General features: G+C 42.2%; 1 protein-coding gene across 2 annotated transcripts in view; it reads right to left on the bottom strand.

Moving 5' to 3' along the window:
• LOC135900072 (TOX high mobility group box family member 4-like) overlaps positions 1-12,357 on the bottom strand; it is a 761,125-nt gene extending 748,768 nt beyond the window's left edge. For both annotated transcript variants that reach the window (XM_065429515.1, XM_065429516.1), the window contains exons 1-2: positions 12,160-12,357; positions 5,971-6,069 (exon numbers count right to left, since the gene is read on the bottom strand). The gene's annotated coding sequence lies outside the window, so the exon portion shown is untranslated. The remainder of the gene's footprint in view (positions 1-5,970; positions 6,070-12,159) is intronic.
• Positions 12,358-12,633: the final 276 nt, after the last annotated feature.

The raw sequence follows: 12,633 nt of genomic DNA, 5'->3' as shown, positions 1-12,633 counted from the left end.
TATCTTCAAAGAGCTTTAAGTTCCCTTGAATCTCTTTTTCCAAATTCATGGGTTTAAAAGGATTTTAAGGAGGTGTACCAGCCCTGCTCACCAGTAAGACAGTGCAATGCAGCTGACTCCTGTAATTTTTCCTACATATCTGTGTCTTTGAAAGCGTGTGTGATTCACAATGCAGGGTCACTATTGGAAGCTCGCCAGTGATTGCAATAACCTGTGTGGAGGCAGGAATACTGGAAATAAATGCTATAGTGGAGAAAAAAAAATCTATCCCTTCACTGCTGTCTTTTTCACACATGCCCAATACTTTTCATACATTTCTTGTAAAAGTAAGGAAAATGGAGTAGTTATGGAAGTGCAACACTGAAATGGTGGTGGTTAAAATCAAATAAATAATTAAACAAGGAAAATATTTCGTCAAACAAGGAAAAATATTTCACTGTTGTAAGCTCACCAAAAGTGAAACAGAGAATTCACAAGGAAATCAGTGTACAAAGCAAAATGTCATGCTTTACATTTTCAAAGCCAGGCTCCATTTTTAAATTCAGGCTCCCAAGCAAACTGAGCTATGAGATTAGTATTTGCACCTACTGAGGAGAATCCAACGAAATTATCACCATTTTACAGTGAAGCTGTTAAGGGCTACTTTCCCCATTATCATGTCCGTGTGTAGAAAAAAATTGTGAAGATAGTGCAATGCCGGGCCGACTCGCAGCGGAGGTGACAGAGGCGTTAAGCATTCCCCATACATGGGCCGATCTCAGAGATAGTGCAATACTGGGCCGACCCATGGCAGAGATGAAGCAGGCGTTAAGTACTTCCCATATGTGGGCCGACCTGCGGCAGAGGTGCAGTTTGCCATTAAGGGCCCCACACGCACCCCTCACTGATCATCCTTCTTCACAGAGTGGAAGGGCACTGAGTTTTTTTATTAAAGTCAAGTATATTGAAATGAATTTAGACATTCTGGCTAGTAAACTTCTGTCAGACTCTGCTGTAACAAAAGCAGTAAAGTGGTGAAAATTGAATTGAAATTTAAGTCATTACAGTGGAACTATGAATGATTGCGATGTTGTTTCGCCACTACAAGTGCAATACTATGAAAGAATGCACACAGAATGGTTTTCAATGTACAAAACTTGTGTTATTCTGAGGCTAGCCAAGGCCAGATTCTGGTGACGGTTGACGTGTCATGGTGCCATGAACAAGTTATGCATCAAATGATGTATAACTTGACCTTTGCATCTTTTGCAATTATCAAACTATGGTACAAACTATGGTACATAAATGTTATATGGTAACTTTGCGAAAGATTGCTGTAAAGTGCAAGCACATGACCACATGACACATAACATGGAGGTGCTGCTGGGCAGGCTGCATCCTGGTGTAGAGAAATTTCGAGGGCAGAGGGGGCATTTCCTCAGTGAGCCTCGCCCTGGCTACAACCCCAAGGATAGAAACTATATTTAATGCATCAAGGTATGCCACAAATCTGCACCGTAGTGACTGGCGACCATGAATTCACTATAGCCAAATTGTTCTGTTTCTCAGCTTCACAAGGTAAGTATGACCATATAGTTAGAACAGCCATAACTCAACATAATGACAAATGTTCAAGAATTGAGTGTGCCTTACACCACCTTGGAGGGTGAAAATTAATCCAAAATGGTTAGTTACAACACCCCTTGCAGCCCAAATGTTGCTTCAATGTGCAAAATTATAAAAACTGCCTCTAATATGATGGCATAACATATTGAACAGGAATGGACAGACACTGAAGAAGCAAAACTATGGGGCTGCAGTTACCGCTAATGCATTCTATGCTGCACTGGCACATGATTTGAATTATGCATTTGTGTATATGTTAAAAGTTGGTGTGCCAAAAAAAAAAAACACACAAGTGAAAAACATGAACACTCATTTTATCCCAAGAACAGCACCTGAAGCATGTCAGTTTACCATTTCTACTCCTCCCTTCCAAACCACCTCCTGGTGATTCACAGTTCACAAGTTAGCGGTATTGTGTCAGTGAATTCCAGGTTTTATTCTTTAAATGAATGTAACACTAAACCTCACGTCAGAGTTCTTACTAAATTTCTAGCCCGAATACCCAGTTTCACGTCTTAGAAACCACAGGAACTCGTACTCTCATTTGTAAGTGCAAGCAAAGGAACTGTTTCGTTGTCCGTGCTTTAGTTCCTGGTTGTGATCCTGGCTCTGTGGCATAATTGACCGTCCAATATTGGGGAGGGTTGTGAGAACACATACATTTACTGTGCACACATTAACCTCTTTGGTACCATTGAGTTTTTCCTGCTAAGATGGTAATTTTATTACCTTCATGCATGAAACACATTCGAAAATAGCTAGTTTTAGCAAGCACACAATTAACTGCTAGTACACAGAGATAAAAGTCAACGTACAATCCTGGAATGCGGCCTCATGCAAAGTATTTACCGCACTTGCTCAATTGTAATGTGCTCTCAATTCTAACACACACCCTATTTTTCATAGCGAGAAATTAAAAAGAGAATGCCCTCAATTGTGATGTGTACCTCTAACCTCTATTTTCATATGTCAAGAGATGCAAAACGCAGTGCCCTTGATGATTCCCGTGCCAGATTTCCACAGTAAGAGAGACATAAGGATGTGTCTCACTTTGAACATAAAAAATTTTAAACTCTAATGTCACCGGAAGTGTGATTTTAATACCACCTCTAGATGGTGTCCAATGATGACGATCTTGCGGCGCTTGCAGTACAGTCAAAAGCATGGCCTTCAAGATAGCATTGCGCTATTTGGCTCCTACTTATTGCAGTTTTGCTTTCATACTTGATTATATTGTGCATATCATATTTCCGAGAAGCTTTCCAGAAACAACGAGCATGTTAGAATCAAGTAACTAAACTATGCTACATTGAAATTTTATACATTCTCATGAGTAAAAAATCTTAGAAGTAAATTGTGGTTCTGTAATAAAAGAAAGAAAAAAGAAGGTAATAATTCAGGGTGCTTAGATTGGGAAGGATTCTGGTAAACCCAGCCAAATTGGCTTAATTGGTAATTGTGAAAAATTCAATGGACACTGCCATGGAGGAAGGAAAAAGATAGGAGGGAGCATAACGCAACGCGATTGAAAGCAAACCTGTCGGCCCAACACATGATCGGACTTCAAAGTGTGCGGTTGGTTTTAGTGTTTCCACTTTGCAGGCAGAGCCATGTCAGAGCAGCTGAGCAAGCGTGCAGCGAATAAAAACTGCTGGCATAGCTACTGGGAACCTCAGCCAATCTCGATTCTTGCTCCTTGATCTCGACGCAAGAAGTCACGTGCTGTGCCACCACTGTGGCTTCACGGAGCGTTCACTTTCCAAGGCTGGCTGCATGACGTAATGCTCCCTCATATCCTTCCTTTCTCTATGGGCACTGCTACTGATTAATAAGACCGGAACGGGAACCAGTTGAGGAAGAGAGGGTGAGAGATTTTGTTACAGGAAAGACAGAGAAGGCCGTCCAAGCAGTTACACTCAAATCTGCTACTCTGCAATGGGGAAGAAGAGCAAAAGTAGCTATGAATGATGATGATGAGGAGGCAAGCAAGGCATGTGTGCATACAATACATAGCAGCCCTACTGAAGTCACACGCCAGGTACTATGGTATGCAGGAATTCCAACGAGGCACTTGTCTGTCTCGCAGTTTAGTATCAGGCCACGGGACAAGAACAGTACTCTTCAATAGTGGTACATGTAGTATACTTAGCAAGCCATCCAGTGTCTGTTACTTGGGGACATAAAAGCTAGATAGCATTGGAACACATAATATGTGTTCCAATGCTATAGGTGCCCGGCAGCGCTCACAGTCAGAGCTGTACACATGGCAGATGAGATGGGAGTACTGCCAGGGAAAAAATCACTACCCAAGCACTCCATATGGATGGTTAACCAGCGAAGTTGAAATATGCGGCCCCAGTGTTTATCACTGGGTTAATCCCGATGGTTCATTAAACGATGGCTTGGTAGGCTGCCAGATCCATGGTATGCAGTTGCTGTTTGTGCTCAGCTGTACGAGCCTGTTCTTGTGCCCGGGTTGCAGCATCGGCATGGTGTAGATGAGCTCGTTCCCGGTTCTGCTCGCAGCGTTGCTGATCGAAAGCTGCCTGCTCCTCAGGAGTATGTATGACGCATGGCCTATCCATTTCGGAGCTGGAGAGAAACTGCTGTGCGCGCGCTCGGCTGCAATGGACAGCAATGACGTCACTACTGGCGCAGCTAATCCAACACAACCTAGATAGCATAAGGCCTTTTCACTCCGATCCATGATGTCGTGTTACCTGGCCTGACTGCCACCGAATCTAATGGGGATGCTCCTGAGTAGACAACAGTGATTTTGACGTCACCACTTTCATCATGCCAGCCTTGTCAATGGAAATTTCAGGCCAGGAAGCATGACGTAATAGATTGAAGTAAACAAGCCTTGTACTATCTAGGTGGTGTTGCCTTATTGCATGCCTCTCTTTCACTCTGTCTAGTTTTTTTTATTATTCTTTTTTTCACGCATGCGCATAGTGTCGCGTCAGAGGAGTTTTTGGCGTACAGGCAACCGACAGATGGAAGGATGGACGAATCGGCTAGCCATATACAGCTTCGCTGTAAAACAACGCCTAGATTAATCTTGTGCAACAAAGATGTTTGCCTCTGCATGACCTTCCGGAATAGATTAAATTTTCTGTTCGTATCGAAGGCATGCAGATGCCTGCGGAAGTGGTCAGCGTGAGCACTGTACATCCTTATAAAGAGCTCATTGTAAGGCCTTGCCTGACTGACGACTGACGTGATCAACAAGTTGGTACGCAGCCACCAAAAGGCCCAACGAACTTAATTGGTTGTAAGATGACTGATATGGACTCACTGTCAGTTAGTTCATTCCCAACCATGCCAGTGTTACTAGGCACTCATGGAAACATGCTGGGCATTGCTGTGAAGCTTTGCGGTTGCCTGCATCAGCATGTAGTACAGCACCCACTTTATAAAGAATTCTACAGCCTGCAACACTGACTTTGCATCACAGAACACCATCCATTTCTGAGGGGACTGAAATGAAGGACACGGAGGGCAAAAAGCAGACACAACAAAGTGCTGCACTTTGCCATGTCTGCTTATCACCCTCTGTTTCCCGAATTGGCGTGGTTTCTTCAGAATAACATGATGGGAACCAACTGAATTTTCAGCAGAAACTAATAAATACACAAAGCTTCTGAATTGGAGGATTGATGGTAAATAATTCTCGAAACTGCAGTCTGCAGATGACTTGCAATGAATGATTGAGCACTTCCAAGACCTAAATGACCAAATTCTTCTAAAAGGCTTGAAGATTATTATGCATAAAACTAAAGTAATATTCAGTGGCATGGTTAGAAAACAAAGGTTTGCAATTAATAGCCAGCTTGTACAAGCAGTGAACAAGTACATATATGAGACCAAGTAGTCATGGCAGATTATAAGAGACCTTGCATAAAAACAAATGGATTGGAGTACCTGGACTGACACTACCAAGTCATGAACCGCAATATACCAATATCCTTGAAAAAAGTGTAAGGTCACTGTATTCTGCTAATACATTGGCTTAATATTGGAGACAAGTAAAGAAACTTCAAATGAAACTAAGGACAATGTAATGAGCAATAGAAAGGAAAATGGTAGCCATATTGTTAAGAAAAAGATAAATTAGAAAGCAGTATAAATTATGGATCAAAGTGGAATCGGATAGATCATACAATGAAGGCTATATAATAAACTCGGCGGTCTACTGTAGTAATAGAATGGGTACCAAGGGAAGGGAAATGCCATCAAGGGTGACGGGTAAATGGATGGGATGATGAGATATAAGGAAATATGTGAAAGGATGGGATTGGTTCAGTTTGCATGTGACAATGGTACGTGTATATAGAGTAAAAGCCATATGAAAAGAATTCTTACTGGAGTGTTGCAAGAGGCGTACTTTCACGGCCCGGTCTTGGGGACACTGCAGTGAGAGCAGGAGCCAACTGGTAATGAAGGCTGTTGAGAAGTTATGCCCTGGGTACGCAAAAGAAGCACCTGTTAATAAATTTGCACCAATAAGTGCCGCATGCTCACAAACCAGATTCACAAAACCTTTATATGTATATAAGAGTTAAGTCTGGCCAGCATTTAGGCTGCAATTTTGATATCACTTTGTTTAGCATATCACCATTTGCTGGTGCCTACGCACTGGATAGTCACATGAACTTGTATGTAAGACAAATCTCATTAACGTAGCTCCAGTTCTCTGAAGAATTATCACAACAAAATTTGGCATTACCGCACATTCCTCGACATTATACAATAGAAATCATTATGTATGGATACAGTTAACAAATGAGGCAAGCCCAACATTGCACCCCTTAATTTGTATATCAGTAGAAGTATGTACATCAATAATTTGCATGACAAGTACAAGATCAGTATTGCTGGATGAGTAAGCAATTGAACTAATCTATGAAAACAAGCAACACCATTAATGACTTTATTCCATGGCACTAATGTCATGTATTGTTAGCACTGAGATTCTGGAGTATCATCATCATCATCATCATCATCAGCCTGTTTTATGTCCACTGCAGGACGAAGGCCTCTCCCTGCGATCTCTAATTACCCCTGTCATGCGCCAACCAATTCCAACTAGCACCCTCAAATTTCCTAATTTCATCGCTCCACCTAGTCTTCTGCCGTCCTCGACTGCATTTCCCTTCGTGCCCATTCCGTAACCCTAATGGTGCAACAGTTATCTAACCGGCGCATTACATGACCTGCCCAGTTCCATTTTTTTTTTCTTGTGGAGTGTAGAATCAAAGAAAGAATTTCAGCTCAGTCTGCAAAATGCCTAGAAGTATGTGCAACAGTATTTTGGTCACATATGCAACTGCAGACTGCACCTATGGATTCAAAGCTGCTTAGTCAAGGCTGCATTGAAAATCATCTACCTAAGGGGGTGACACCATGCAAACTTTTGGTGCAGATTATGCCCCTTCATTCAGTGGCCCTGTAGCAGCTGAGATACAAGCGCATCAACTAGCACTTTTTCAGCCCTCTTAAACATTTCACATTGTTTCTGTTTGAAAGCATACTGTCAAATAAATATGTTACAGTTTGTCAAAACAAAGAGGCAAAAGGAAACCGTGATGGGACGTCTACATTGTAGACTTCAGTTTGCCAAAAATGGCAAATTCAGTCAAAAAATTGAGACACACCCAATATTTTTGCAAACTGCATTGAAAGGCTAGAGAAGTAACCCTAATTAAACATGACTTGTTTCATCACATCCAATAATGGCACTTTCTATAGCTTCTTCTACCAGAACATGAAAGGTGCCAAGGCATAGCGTACAAACTCCCAGGCAGTACACATGGTCTTCTAGTAGATGCCAAAATCAAATCTTGAGAATAATGTTAAAGTTGTAATTAATATTCTATTTTGTTCAACTCCCATGTTGAGGAGGTTAATATATACCAAAATGAGGAAGCCTCACTGCATACCATTAAACAGTAACATGAGGACATGAGCACCACCTATCCAAACCAGCGTATTAAATTCAAAAGTTCAGTGGCATGGCCGTCGAATTATTTTGGAAAGAAAGTAATGCCCCACGTTGAACCATGAAAGATCACAAAAAGTTCTCATGGCATTAGAAACTGAAAAGTCGGCCCTGTCATAATATTACCAGCTCAATGGCTCAGTGTACAACAAAGAAAAAAATTGCTTTGGTGATGGGGCAAACACAGCAACGAAGTTGCTAGTGTGAAGAGTAAAAATAAATATGACAAGCAAGAGTAGCTCTAACATAAATGAGACAAAAGACAGAACAACTACAGAAAAACATCAACCTCATTTTACAAAATTTCTAAAGCTATCTTGACAGACAAGAAGTAGAAAAAAGAAAAGGCTAGTATGTTGGGATCGCTTTACAGTTACACTTGTCTGCACAGCACACTGTTCACCAGCATGTAAGTTGTGCCCAAAATAAGGACATTGCTAATACAGCAGCATTACTTGAACACAAATCATGCAAATGAAGTGGGGAGAGTGGATTAATTGACGAGCTCCACCACGTCACTTATGTCCAATACACACACAGACGTGATACATGGACTTATGCATGCATACATAAGGCAACCCTAATGTGAATGGGAGGGCAGTGTAAGTTTGGACGCCCGAACAACTCATTGCATGTGGAACTACACAAGAGGTAACAATAGAGTGAAATATGTTACTCAAAACCTTTATATTCATTAAGAGATGTAATATGCAGGCATATTATAAGCCCAGGATTGACTATCTCAAGGCTTCTTACTTCTTTGCCTTGTTAGGAAATGTTGCAGTCGTTTAGGTATTACAGGCAAAACCAACACAAATCTTGCTCAATATTTTCTGCATGCACCAGGCACACTGAAAATGTGCTAAAATAGGGAACAGGGGCTAAAATAGGAAGCAGTATGTGCATATCAACAATGCTTGATCCTTAAATCTAAACCTCGGCTTTGCTGAAGGACAAGAACTTTCAGTTCTGAATGGAAGCACTGAACGATAGTATAGAGAAGAACCAGAACTCCCTTTTCGATACTGATCCCACCTACCTACACAACAGAATAGTAATATTCTGACACGTCCTCCCTAAATTCAGTACTGGATGGATGTGACTGAACGAACCTTTTCCACTAGCTACCAACCCTCCTACATTGCCTTTAACAGGGCATCTTTTGTCTAGACACGAAAGCGACAACAAATGCCAGCTCTACTGTAATGCTGACTTGTGTATTTCAGCAGCCTTTCTTCTATATCCCATTTATTTCAGCTTTGCTCACAGTTGTGTAATGCATGGAAATACTGCACACATTACGATACGTCTGGTTTTATGACATATGGATTTATTAGAAAGAAGAAAACAACAACAAAAGGAAAGAGAAAAAAAAACAAGAACCATAAAAACACACATACTCACCACATGAACTACTAAAATTGACACACAGAACACGCAGACACAAAGACAGCATTCCATAAGTGCCTCATCCTAGCCATGCCACACACTGCCAACCAAGGGAAAGGATTTCAGGTGACTAACTTAAACCGATTCATTCTGTGATTTCAGCAGCATTCAACAATGGTTCTAACATCGCATCGACAGTTCAAATGCTGAGCATTCTTTTGCTGAGAACACTTAAACCATTACATTTCAGCCTTTTCTTAATAGCCATTCTTTAACCATGGTGCTGCAAAAAGTTTGCGAGTAAATGCTGTAACTGAAACAACCATGATAGTGACTGCTGAATCACCTAGATCAAATATCACTGTACATAAGCTTTCAAAAATAAGCATCTGTTGTATGAATATGCAGCACCACTGCAACTGTGGAGAGAGTGGGCGTGCAGTCTTATGGTGCTAAAGTGATCACCTGATTGCTCTAAACTGCTGAAAGCGAAGATGCTGCAGAGGCCCAAGGCTGGGATAATATAACGATTCTATTCCAATTCTTTTCCTTTTTGTACTTTGTGAGTGGTCCGAGTGACAATCCGCCTGTGTTGCCACCAGGATCATCCAGTCGTGAGCAGTAAATGTTAGGAAAGTAGAATTGGGCAAAAGGTATTATTGCATTATACTGGCCCATGACACGGCTTAAAGCAGGTCAATGCCAATGAACATGGGTCACAATGGACGATGTCTATTTTTGGTGTAGATGGTACACATTTAAATGGTGTATTTCAATCCCAAACTTTTATTTAACACAATCTAGGTGTATTCTCAGGCCAAGAGTATTGATGGAGACGCGTAATTACCCATTTTGTGGTCGCTCCAGTCAGCACCAAACTTGTGCATTTAGATGCCACACAGAAAAAGCTAACACACGAGTAAGTGACTTAAGAAAATTTGCCGATTCCTGAGGCTCTCAACAGCACTTGAAGACTGTGTGATAGCACTTGAAGCACTCTCCTGAGTAGAAGTCAGGATTTGCAATACATGTTGTTAGGATCCTCATAGCCACTGCCTTCTTAAGTGCTCTCATACAAGGATATTTGCCGACCATCTGAAGATGAAACACTACATTCACATATCTAAAATCATCACTTGATTAAATGAACTTACGTGAATTTCGTCTATAAAGCACTCATGCAGAAAATGCCACCATCCTGTCGGCGTGCTACTCCTCAAATTGCACGAAAATCCTTTCAGCACAAAGGAGGTAAAGAAGTGTTGCTATCGTTTGGAGACACTGCAAAGCGCACTGATTACTTGAAAAAGTTCTGAAAACACGGCGCTACCAACCCAAATAGCTGGTGAATATGAGCATGTGCACTTGTCGCCCGCTACTCGACATCTGACCGGAATGAATATTTTTGAGTCAGGTAGTGCCCGACACACGACCACAAAGGTTTAAAGCCAAGCCAGCACTCTCCATGAGCAAGCTAACATCCTATTGCAATATCCAAGATCCTTAAGCCAATTTGAGCGCCCATGTTATTTCCTTGCAATTACAATATTTAGGGCAGTATTGATTTAGGAAAACCAACCATGTCAAATATTAACCAAATGAACATTATTGGAAAAATCAATGCTCATTTGGACAATGAAGGCTACTGTGCATTGCGTGAGAAAACTGGCCTGTGCCTTAATTAGTTGTCTTTAATGTCAATATTCCCAAACATGAATGTTTCAGAGATAATTACCCTTTATTTTATTACTGTTCACTATTTATCTTAAAACTACACAACCTCACACTATCATGCAGTAAAGAAAAGTCCCCAATAAGCACACACAGACTAACTGCACCACCAATACAGCATGTTTAACATTTTTGCTGGTGAATCTTAAAGCGGAGTTCTTTGTAGCAGACATAATACTTGGTTATTACAAATACTTCATTTAGTTTTATGCTTTAATTATTCAATGCAGAGGTAGCCATCAGCTTCAAAGCATTCCGAGCTTTCTGAATGATCAATGTATGGTGCCAAAAGGGGCAAGGTTCCGACTGGTGTTGCAGAAGTAGCGGGGCATGGTAGCTCATGGCGTCACCACTTGGTGGCTGCGCAAGCCGGTTTCTCGAGGCCGGCGTGACTTTTTTTTTTTTTTTTTTTGCAAGTTGCAACATGTCCTTCTTTAGCTTACTCTGTTTGCGCTTCCAAGACCGCAAGGGCGCTACAGGTACATAAAGGCTGGAGCCCTAATGATCCTTGGGTTCGGGACTCGCCGAGGCCTCCGCAAGCCGGAGGTCGCAGACAATCAGTCTCGTATGCGAACATACCCGGCACATGGAGGCTTCGGCGGCCTCTCCTGGCTCCAGCTGTGAACTCCTCGCTGCCTCTTGGGTGCCCTGGAGACGCTTCGCCCCCCCCCCCCCGCGTTATTACAATCTCAGGTGCTCTCCTGAATTCAGTGACAGCCTCAGGCTCTCGTGGAGCAGTAGTTGTACAAAATCTAATACATCGTCGCGACGATAAAAAGTGCCTCGCGACATCTGTAACACCAGTCAGAACCAGAAATGTCTAAAGGAAAAGGGACGAATTTCTGTCGCACATGCACACCTTCGTCAGCGAACTCGTAAACTTCATTGCATGCGCGCCCATGGCGGCACACGGTAGGTGAATAAACTGCAAGAAATGTTATTGCACCTGCCCATCAATTTCCTCTGATAGAATAAACAAGGCGTAGACACCTACTCGCTCACTTACATTTACCTGAGAACCAATCCCCTAGCTACATTGAAAACTAGCTAAATAATTTGTCCCAAACACCGTATGCTACATGTGCTCCATTTCAGTAAATCATCGCCACATTATTCAGCAGAGTGTTTATTGACTCCTTAAGCAGAGAAACTAAAGCTCCGCAAAAAAACGCACACACAGCCACTGCTGGTAGCAGAGAGATCGTGCGAGCTCGAATGTTTAGCAAGAGTATCCCCTTTTCAGTCAACTTAGCGACGTCCTGTCGTCTTCTCTGTCTTTGTCCCTGCTATTTTGCGCTAGTCGTTTGAATAATGATGACACACCAACTAGCCCAGCTTTCAGCCTTGATAACTTAGCGAGGCTTGATGGCATGCAATAGCGGTCTGCTCCTTTTGAGCACATAAACGCATGTATACAACCAGAAAACACATACACGAGCACAGCCACTAGCAACAACGCGCGTCTTGCAGCGTCACCAAATCACACCACGGACGACGTCGTAAGGTCACAGCAAAACACCTGGCACTTCACACGATAACCGACCACTAGCACAAGAGTTCACAGCGAGTTCCAAGGTAAGGTTATACTTTTTGTTTTTTTCAGGCCGGCAATGAATGAACCACTGCAGTACGAACGAAGGCAACACACACCGGCAAAACGTGGTATGGCGCACGGGTCAGCGCCTTGGCAGGCCTTGGTAGCATGTAGCCATAGGATTAGCCAACATAGTGAGAATAATTTTATGAGCTTACTACGCTCAAAGTGCTACAAACTTTTTTCTAGCACAAAATTCAGGGGAGTAAAAATTTTCTACCATCGCATATCTATAAGATGAACCGGTGATTTGAGATTTATTTATTGCCACGAGAACCATCGGTAGTGGTGCTGCGAGCGCCATTTGCGTGAC

This window comes from Dermacentor albipictus, chromosome 1 (assembly GCF_038994185.2).
Source record: "Dermacentor albipictus isolate Rhodes 1998 colony chromosome 1, USDA_Dalb.pri_finalv2, whole genome shotgun sequence".
Taxonomy (NCBI): domain Eukaryota; kingdom Metazoa; phylum Arthropoda; class Arachnida; order Ixodida; family Ixodidae; genus Dermacentor; species Dermacentor albipictus.
Note: the sequence above shows the minus strand (reverse complement) of the source record. Positions and strands in the feature narration are given on the sequence as shown.